Source organism: Myotis brandtii, unplaced genomic scaffold (assembly GCF_000412655.1).
Source record: "Myotis brandtii unplaced genomic scaffold, ASM41265v1 scaffold350, whole genome shotgun sequence".
NCBI lineage: Eukaryota > Metazoa > Chordata > Mammalia > Chiroptera > Vespertilionidae > Myotis > Myotis brandtii.
In genome coordinates this window covers 682,987-693,611 of record NW_005363468.1, presented here as the reverse complement: position 1 = coordinate 693,611, position 10,625 = coordinate 682,987, and positions in this window count along the sequence as shown.

Sequence of the window (10,625 nt, the reverse complement as noted above, 5' to 3'; positions counted from 1 at the left end):
GTACATTTACACTATAGAATATTGTGCCGCTGTAAAAAAGCGGAATCTCTTACCCTTTGAGGCAGCATGGAGGGACCTGGAGAGTATTATCTAAGTGAAATAAGTTAGTCAGAATAAGACAAGTATCACATGATCTCACTTATATGTGGAATCTAATGAATAAAATAAAATAATGAACAAAATAGATCCAGAGACATGGAAGCATGCAACAGACTGAGGATCCTCAGAGGGAAGGAGGATGGGAGGAAAGAGATCAACCAAAGAACTCGTATGCCTAGTCATAACCCATGGAGACAGACAATAGTGGGGTGAAGGCCTAGAGTGGGAATGGGAGTGGGGATGGGGGTCAATGGGAAAAAAAGGGGCCATCTGTAATACTTTAAACAATAAAGAAGACCAAAGGGTCCCAGGTTGTCTTTTCCACTCTCTCTAAAAAATTATTAACAAAAAGAAGAAGAAGAAGAAGAAGAAGAAGAAGAAGAAGAAGAAGAAGAAGAAGAAGAAGAAGAAGAAGAAGAAGAAGGAGAAGAAGAAGAAGAAGAAGAAGAAGAAATATCCACTTCTCTCCAAAGCAACTCATTCAATTTTCTTGATAGTGTACATACCACTATATCTCATTCAGAAGTATTCTTTTCCATAGTGAATTTAGCGGCTGCCTAAGGCAGTAATCCTCAACGTATGAACAGCTGGGGTCTTGAGACACTTGCAGCAAATCTGCTATGTCCATAACAATACTAAGAAGTTATTTGCCCATATGACCATGGTAAAAAGTGATAATGGCTAAAATTGATCCTTAGCATAAATCAAGGAAGTGGCTCTAAACTGTATCAGTAGTACTTAGGAATCATTGTATTCTTCACCCATACACTTGTGGGAAGAAAAAAGCAGCTAATTCACATAAGAATATCTTTGATGATAGAGTAAAAAGTATTAATTTTATTAAATCTTGACTCTTAAGTGTGCAGCTTTTTTATAATCAGCGTGATGGAACTGAAAGCACAAATAAAACACTTCTACTTCCCATCAACACGTGCAGTTCTCTCAAGGAAAACACTTGCACAATTGTTTGGACTGAGGCTGAACCAGCTCTTTTTCCCTCCCCATAGAACATCATTTTTATGTGAGAGAACAACTGACAGCCATATCAATATATTTACCCTTAGCAAGTTGGTAGATATCTTCTTGATAGTGAATGAAATGAGTCTATCTCTTTAGGAAAACAATATTTTTATTGCCATTGATAAAATTAGGATTTTGAAAAACTTTTATTTACCACCATAAGTCTGACTGCATCATAACACTTAAAGAATTTCTAATGAGATTGTTGGTGAAATTAATGGATCTGATTTTTAAAAATATATAATGAACGGTGCCAAAATTTGGAAGATCTGTATAACTCAGTGAGCCAATATTTGCCAAATGACCAATGCAGGGCGTTACAGAATTATGAAGTTTCTTTTTGGAGTGAAGAAAATGTTCTTGATTAGATAGTGGTGATGGTCGTACAACCTTGTTATTATACTAAAAATCACTAATTCACTCTAAAATGGCTCTTTTTATGGTATGTAAAGTATATCTCAATAAAAATATGCCATGAAAATAATCCTAAAATGTTAGTGGCTATCAACTAATAATAAAGTTATTGCCATTGCAAAATGTTTTAAGTATTAGGGTTTGAAGGGTTGAATATTTGATGTCAATCATACAAAGATATAAATGTTGGTGACTAGTAGAATGCAACTTTTCTATTTTTGCTTATGGCCTTGCCAGCCTAGTACCTTTGCCTCATTTATGTTAATGCTCATTAACATAAAACAAAAAATACCTACATTTTTCACTTTTAGCAAAGTTGAACGAGCTCAGTGACAGTGACAAAAGTCATCTGATTATATGAGACTTGCTGGCATCTCAGGGTACCTGCTATTAGGAGGAGAAAGAAGCCAAATGAAGGGTGCTTGGATGTTGGGGTGAGGATGGGGTGAGTGGCAGTATTTTTAAAAATATATATTTTTATTGATTTTAGAGAGGAAGGGAGAGGGAGAGAGAGAAATATTAATGATGTGAGAGAATCATTGATTGGCTGCCTCCTGCATGCTCCACACTGGGGCTCTAGCCTGCAACTGGGGCTTGTGCCCTGACTGGGAATCGAACCATGACATCCTGGTTCATAGGTTGATGCTCAACCACTGAGCCATGCTGGCCAGGTGAGTGGTAGTCTTAGTGAGCATAGCAGCAGGAATATCTTGGCAGGGATGATACTCAAACCATCTGGCTAGAAGTGGCATCATGATTTGCAAAGGTATACTCAGTATGGAGCAGAAGTTGGCTATCAGTCCATTCCCCTAGTGGAGGGTCTGGCAAGAATGTCATAACCAGAGTCCTAGCAGGAAAGGGTACAGACCTTTGTCTCAATGCAGGAGACAGGACTTGGGCCACAAGACCAGCCACATAGACTAGATGATATTGTTGAGCATGAGGAAAATTCTTCATTTTTAGAACTCATGGAATTCCAAAGTTTGTCTTAAGTACTAAGCATAGGTTACAGAATTAACTCCAGATTCAATTAGCCAGGATTAAAAAAATAAATTAAACAATCCTAGCCTTATATTTTTGGCTTGGGAGGAATTTTTAAAAGTGTTAAATGCTTATTCATCTTCCACATGAACTTCTGTTTGCTTTTTGTAAAAGTTATAGCAAATCATGGGGATTTACTATCGCTGAAAGATAAAACTACTAAATTACTGAATATTAATGAATGACAAAAAACACAATACAAATTGTGGGGACACTGTATACTGACAGCGGAGAAAATGGGGTCACTAAAAAGTGTTAATTATAGAAAACAGGCTTTGCAATTTTGTTGAGTGTCACTGTATATTTTAAAATTGGTTTAATTACTATTTTTAAAGATAACTTTTCTTTTTCCATTGAGAACAAGCTTAACAGAAACACAACAGCAATTTGCATAACAATAATTTCCTTGGCTTTGGAAAAACTTGGCATTTGATTTTCTCTCTCTCTCTCTCTTTTAGTATATTTTATTGATTTCAAATAGGAAGGGAGAAGGAGAGATAGAAACATGGATGAGAGAGAATCATCCATCTGCTGCCTCCTGAATGCCCCCTACTAGGGATCCAGCCTGCAACTCAGGCATGTGCCCTGACAGGGAATTGAACCTTGACTTCCTGCAATTCATAGGTCGACACTCAACCACTGAGCCACACCAACCGAGCTGGGTTTTTCTTAATGAAAGGTTTGGTGTCTGTAGGACACATTAATATTTTTAAATTAATATTTTTTAATCGTTCCATTATTTTCTAAAATCTGAATTTGGGTATGAAATACACCATCATGCTACCTGTCAGCATGGCTAAATGCCTCTTAAACTTTTGTAATGTGACTCAGCCTCACTTTCCATTCATACCACCTGCCTAGCCCAGAGATTAGACTTCTCCAAATTAGCTGTGGTCTTTAATGTTTGTACAAAGTAGGTAATATTTTTATTTCTTTCCCTGGAATTCCCTTCCCTACCTTAGCCTGCCCAGTTTCTGTTCATTTTCTCTGTGAACACAGACCTGGCTCTACCACACAGGATCAATTACTCCTATCTCTGCTCTTCTAGGCATAGTGTCTGACAGTGGTTTTTCACACTGTATACACTGTAAGGTAATGTATGCAGAGGTGCCTCCAGATTTACATTCCTTCAGTGGATAGAGAAAAGAGAAGGTACTATGGAGTCAGACCTATCTTAGTTGGAATTTAAACCCTATCACTCATTAGGGGGGTAAACTTGATGACTCATTGAGTCTCTCTAAACTTGGTTTCCCACTTGTAAAATTGGACAAATAGTACCTAGCTCATAGGGTCATTGTGAGGATTAAATAGGATTCTGTATCCAATGTGCTATGCCCATTAATAGATGCTAAAAACTCTTTGCTTCCCCTTTCAGCATATAATATGTATAATTTTAATATGCTTATATCTCCCACTAGATGATACAGGCAGGGAAAGATGTAGCACAGCCTATGGGCCAGAACAAGCACTTAATAAATCTTTAAAGAATGAATGAATAGCACCGATTTTTCTCAAATTTCACAGAAAGTTGTGGCTTTTTACCTGGTTTAAGTGAACAGTTCTATATTCACACCAGACACTTGCCAATTTCAAATGGAAAAATGGATAAGGTTGCAGCTATTTAACTGTCTCACCCATCTCCAACTTGTTTGGATTCCAAATGGTCATACTTTGTAAATCTTACATCGAAATTTTAAATGAAAAATATTGTTTCATCATCTATAATAATAAAAGCATAATATGCTAATTAGACCAGACAACCGAACGACCTTCCAGACATCATTCCAGATGTCCTTCCGGACAACCTTCCAGATGAAGCCATGGAGGCGGGGGCCAAGGCAGAGGCGGTTAGGGACGATCAGGCAGGCAGGCAGAGTGGTTAGAGGCGATCAGGCAGGCAGGTTAGTGGTGATGAGGCAGGCAGGCAGAATGGTTAGGGGCAATCAGGCAGGCAGGTGAGTGGTTAGGAGCCAGTGGTCCTGGATTGCGAGAGGGTGCAGGCCAGGCTGAGGGACCCCCCCCGCCCCATGCATGAATTTTGTGCACCAGGCCTCTAGTATTTGTATGAATTTTATTTAGCTTTTCATTCTATTTAGATTATTTTGCTCTATGTAGTTCCCTGATCTACCCTCCCCAGTTTCATCATGGTTGGTTTTCAACTAAAAAGGTAATTATTGAGAATCTATAAGTAATTTCTGTTTTCTCTCTCAAAACTAACCAGGCTTACTGATGGCTTTAAGTTATGAAGTCATTAGATCCTGTAGGAATGCTTACAAAGCAAGAAAGTGACAACCTTATTGCTATGAAAAATCTATAAAAATAAATATCTGGTGGTTGGGTAATAGCTTTTCATTCGACAAAGAATTAAATATTTAATGGAAGAAGAGATTTTTTCTTTCTTTTTTAAAGAAATATATTTTTATTGATTTCAGTGAAGAAGGGAGAGGGAGAGAGAGATAGAAAAATCAATGAGTATAAAGTATAAAATATTTTCTTCACAAAATACATTAGGTTTAATTTAGTCTAGACACCAAATCTTTCAGATGCTATCTTTCTCTTAACCTATTAAGAGTCTAGAGACAGTGATGGTGAACCTATGACACGCGTGTCAGAGGTGACATGCGAACTCATTTTTTTGGTTGATTTTTCTTTGTTAAATGGCATTTAAATATATAAAATAAATATCAAAAATATAAGTCTTTGTTTTACTATGGTTGCAAATATCAAAAAATTTCTATATGTGACACGGCACCAGAGTTAAGTTAGGGTTTTTCAAAATGCTGACACGTGAGCTCAAAAGGTTCGCCATCACTGTCCTAGTTCATAGGTCCACACTCAACCACTGAGCCATGCTGGCCGAGTTTTTCTTTCACTGCGATACCAAAAGCTTTCATATTTTAAATTTAGAGTTATTGTCTTAGAAGGTACAATGGTTATTGCAAGTTTTTATTTTTATATTTTAGAAAATTTTACTAACCATAAAAAAGAACTATTACTACAGGCCCGATGCACGAAATTTGTGTAAGGGTATGCCTTCGCAGCCTCAGCTGCCTTGTGGCCCCGCCCCCTGCCCGCACCTGCCTTGGCCTGTCGCTGGTCACGTCCGCCACACACCCCTGGTTCCATGGAGCTCCCTGCAGAAGGTGGCCTGGGCCTCCCTCTTTGGGGCAATCGTGGAGCCCAGCCCCCCGCCCACATCGATCGCCCTCTGGCTGGTGGCCCAGGTCTCCCTCTGCAGTGCGATCATGGGGCAATGGCTTGATCCTGAACAAACAAGTCATATATATATATTATGAAATCGTCAGTCTTTTCATGATCTATAACTTGTTGTATATATCTCCCATTTATTCCACAGTAAAAAATAATAGCTTCTTCAAAAATGATTATGTGGAAACTAAAGGGAAAATAAGCAAATGGGACTATATCAAAATAAAAAGATTCTGCACAGCAAAAGAAACCATAAACAAAACAACAAGAAAGCCCACTGCATGGGAGAACGTATTTGCCAATGATATCTCTGATAAAGGTTTAATCTCCAACATTTACAGGGAACTCATACAACTTAACAAAAGGAAGATAAACAACCCAATCAAAAAATGGGCAACGGACCTAAATAGACACTTTTTGAAAGAGGACATACATAAGGCTGAGAGACATATGAAAACATGCTCAAAGTCACTAATCATCCGAGAGATGCAAATCAAAACGACAATGAGGTATCATCTCACACCTGTCAGAATGGCTATCATCAACAAATCAACAAATGACAAATGCTGGCGAGGATGCAGAGAAAAAGGTACCCTTGTTCACTGCTGGTGGGAATCAAAACTGGTGCAGCCACTGTGGAGAACAGTACGGAGTTTCCTCAAAAAACTAAAAATGGAACTTCTATTTGACCCAGTGATCCCACTTCTAGGAATATATCCCAAGAAACCAGAAACACCAATCAGAAAGGATATATGCATCCCTATGTTCATAGCAGCACAATTTACAATAGCTAAGATTTGGAATCAGCCTAAGTGCCCATCAGCAGATGAATGGATTAAAAAACTTTGACACATCTACACAATGGAATACTATGCTGCTGTAAAAAGGAAGGAACTCCTACTATTTGCAACAGCATGGATGGAACTGGAGAGCATTATGCTAAGTGAAATAAGTCAGTCAGAGAAAGATAAATATCACATGCTCTCACTCATTTGTGGATTATAATGAACATAAACTGATGAACAAAAACAGATGTAGAGACAGAGAAGCATCGATCAGATGCTCAAAACTCAGAGGGAAGGTAGGGGAGGGTGGAGGTGAGGGGGAGAGACCAACCAAAGGACTTGTATGCATGCATATAAGCATAAGCGATGGATGTGGATAACAGGGGGTGAGGGTGAGGGCAGGATTGGGGGGATGAGAGGACATTGGGGGGATAAGGACACATTTGTAATATCTTAATCAATAAAGGGAAAAAAACCAAGCATTTCAAAAAAAAACTGTAAAAAAATGACTATACAAACCAGGATACTATTGAAAAGATACACCTTTTAATTATTTTAGAAGTTGTAGTTCAGAGGAGGGTCTGGCTTTGCTTGGACTGCTCAGAAAAAGCTATGTAAAGTTCATGTTTGAGTGGAGTCTTGAAAAATGAATGGGCATCTGCACAATGAGGAAGTGGGGAAAGAATTTGGGGTAGAGAAAATACCCTTCACCAGTTGATGTTGGCTTTAGCTTTTATGTGATGGTCCTGCAACTATTGAAAACAGGTATTATGATGACTCTCAGTCTTTGCTCTTTCTGGAAATATTCATGTTAAGAGGACGAAAAGAATAGGCAATTTCCTTTAGCTTCTTTTCTCTCCTGGAACAGGTTACTCAGCAAAATGAACTGGGCAAAGCTCCAGGTTGCTACTAGAGTGTTCCTAAGGATGTTAGGTTACTGTCACTTCCAAAGAACATCTTTGCTCTGAAACTTTCTTGTCCTGCATTATGTATAAAAATTACAAAAACTGCACCTTACACAACACAACCTTCTAAAAACTGCCTTAGAGGACACACATGGTCTTGCCTGAAACCAAATCTTCAGTCTTTTCATGATCTATAACTATATATCTCCCATTTGTTCCACAGTCTTTATGTTGGGGAAAGAATCCATGTCTTGTATTCCTTTATATTTTTCTGTAAGAGTTTAATATAGTGCTAGAATATGGATAGAATTCCTAAATACATATTAGATTGCTTCTTTATTTGACCATCGTAGGGATGAAAGAAACTGTTGAAAATGGTGTAAGGCTAGTCAAACTGGCTTTATCATGGTGGAAGGGGATGTGTGTGAGATTTCCCGTTGCCCTTCCAGACCATGTCCATCCTACTCTGACTGATCTTTATGGACTGATTCAATTTGCTCCCTTGTCCTCTGGCTTCCACTTGGGTTCAGCCAATAGGAGGCATTGGAAGGAAATCTGAAGGGCAGGAGTAAGATTAGTATATTTATTCACTCCGTCCCTTCTCTGCAGGGCCTCACATCTGCTTTACTCTACCCGAGTTCGCAGCTTCTTCTAAGTATCTTTTTCCAAAACATATAGTTAGAACCCTTTTCAGGTTCCAGTTGCTGCTCTGGCTCTTTCAGATCTAGGGCTGGTAATAATTCCCAATTATTTTAGCCATGGTGTTTCATTATCACTTTTTGATTTCCTTCACACTGCCCACCCTTTCTAAAGATCTCGCCATTAAACTTTCTCTATACTATATTCTGATAGGATTCTAACTGATACAGGTGGTAGCCATAACTTTCTGAGTAACTCTGGAAATCACAATTTACATTTTATTTTTTGTTGTGGAGCAAAGTGTTTTCTAATTTAATATGAATAGCTACTTCTCAGAAAACCAAAGCATCTTCTGAGATGGATGCTTGAGGAGACTACGTATAAATTTATTTATTTATTTATTTATGTATGTATTTATTTATTTATTTATGTTTGTTTGTTGTTAATCCTCACCTGAGGGTATTTTTTCCATTGATTTTTATCAATGATTGAGAGGAAGGGAGGGAGGGGGGAGGAGGGAGAGAAAGTGAGAGAAAGAAAGTCCATGTGAGAGAAACATATCACTTGGTTGTCTTCTGCACATGCCCTGACCACCCAGGAATGAACCTGCAACCCAGGTACATGCTCTTGACCAGGAATCAAATCTTAGACCCTTCGGTGCACAGGTCAATGCTCTAACCACTTAGAAACACTGACCAGGGTGAGAGTACATATAATTTTAAATGATGACTTTCAGTGATTTCTGGAGAACCACTGCACTATTATAAGCTTGTTTATGTAATAAAGATGTTTCCTGCCCAATAAGTCATTATTAACCAGCCTTATTCACTTTAATTGTTTTAGAAGCTTAATTAAAGACTCAGCCCTTTTATACAAGATAAAGCTTGCTGAGGGATCCCCTTTGACTATTAGAGTAGTTATGTAAATGAGAGTGTGAATTAAACCTTTGTGAGCATAACAAGTCATAGTCACACTGACTTCGTGGTGTTTTTGTCAATAGTGAGTCCAAAGAAAGTTCACAGTCCTGTTAGAAATGACAAAAATATCTGATCTTTAGGAAATTCTTGATTTATGAAAGAATAAAGTAATCCTAAAATGTTACTGTTGTTATGGTTTTTCAAAAAAGGAACATTCTCTTTTAGTTAAGGGCATTTATTTATCAGATATTTTATGTTATGATGTATAATTTTTATACTTATACTACTGCAAATAAGAGAAAGATCTACCTGGTAGCAATGATACTTTGGTAGTAATCTTAAGGTTCTCTTTTAAGGTTGTTTTCTAATTTGTACTAGGAATGTATACTTTTGAGGCATATTGAGAAAAATATTTCTCTAGAATGTTCTTTCTTTGTTTTTCTTAGAGTCAATTTATGCGTGAGTTAATGAAGAAATCTCTCAACATAGTTAGAAGCTATCATGGTTGGAGTTCGAAAATCATAAGGTAAATGAATGAATGATATTTTTCTATATAGATTTAGAAATAGCTTAATAAAGTGTCAGAAGAGCAATATAAAACTAATACACTCATTTGTTTTAGTACAATATATTTGAGTGCTTTCTCTGTCCCAGGCCCCACACTAGGCACCAAGCATAGATACTTATCTGTAAAAGCCATTGTTATGGAAATATTACTTGTAATCAGGAGTGATGTTGAATATTTAACTACCTATGCATCACAGTCCCATGTAATCAGAAGCAAAGCCAGCAGTGAACAACAGATTTAGATGGACCAGTGCATCCCAGCAGAGGATCCCAAGACCTAACTTTTCTTGGTTTCATTACTTGTAGCCTCTGGGACATTCACTGGGGATTTTTACTTGCCCCTCAGTCAAGACCAGGACAGCTGGGTCTCCCTCCCTTACCTCTGTGTCCTCTATTCCTGTGATTCTGGAATGTGCCAGGTACTTTGACCTTCCGCTACTCCTTCAAGTAACTCAGTTCTTTCATTCCAGGTGCTAATCTGAATTTTTGAGTCTTCCACTTCTTCAGCATCTACTAACCCCCTTCCTTTATTTTTGTCAAATAATTACTTCTTTACTCCTGATTATATTGTAGTATATATTCTACTTCTTCAGTCTCCATTACCACCTCCCTCTTCTGACCATCATGTGGCAATTCATCTCTACTTTTCTTGTGGCATTTCTCTTGTTTATTTAAGTAAAGTTCATATCATTCCTTCTAAATTGTAAACTCTTTGATAGCAGGGTGAAAGTCTTATAGAATTGGATGTATACCAATTACTTCTAACATTAATGAATCATTATTACTTTGTTTAGTATGATAATGATATGGTTATGGTTTTATAATTCTTTATCTAATTGAGATATATACTGAAATATTTATAAGATAAAATATGATATCTGAGCTTTATTTAAGAGTACCTAGGAAACACATTTTGGGATACAGAGAAAATAAAATAAGGATAATAAAATATTGGTAATTGTTAAAGCTGGGTGATGAGCACATTGGGGCATTGTACTTTTTTGAAAACTTCCATAATAAAAGTTAAATTA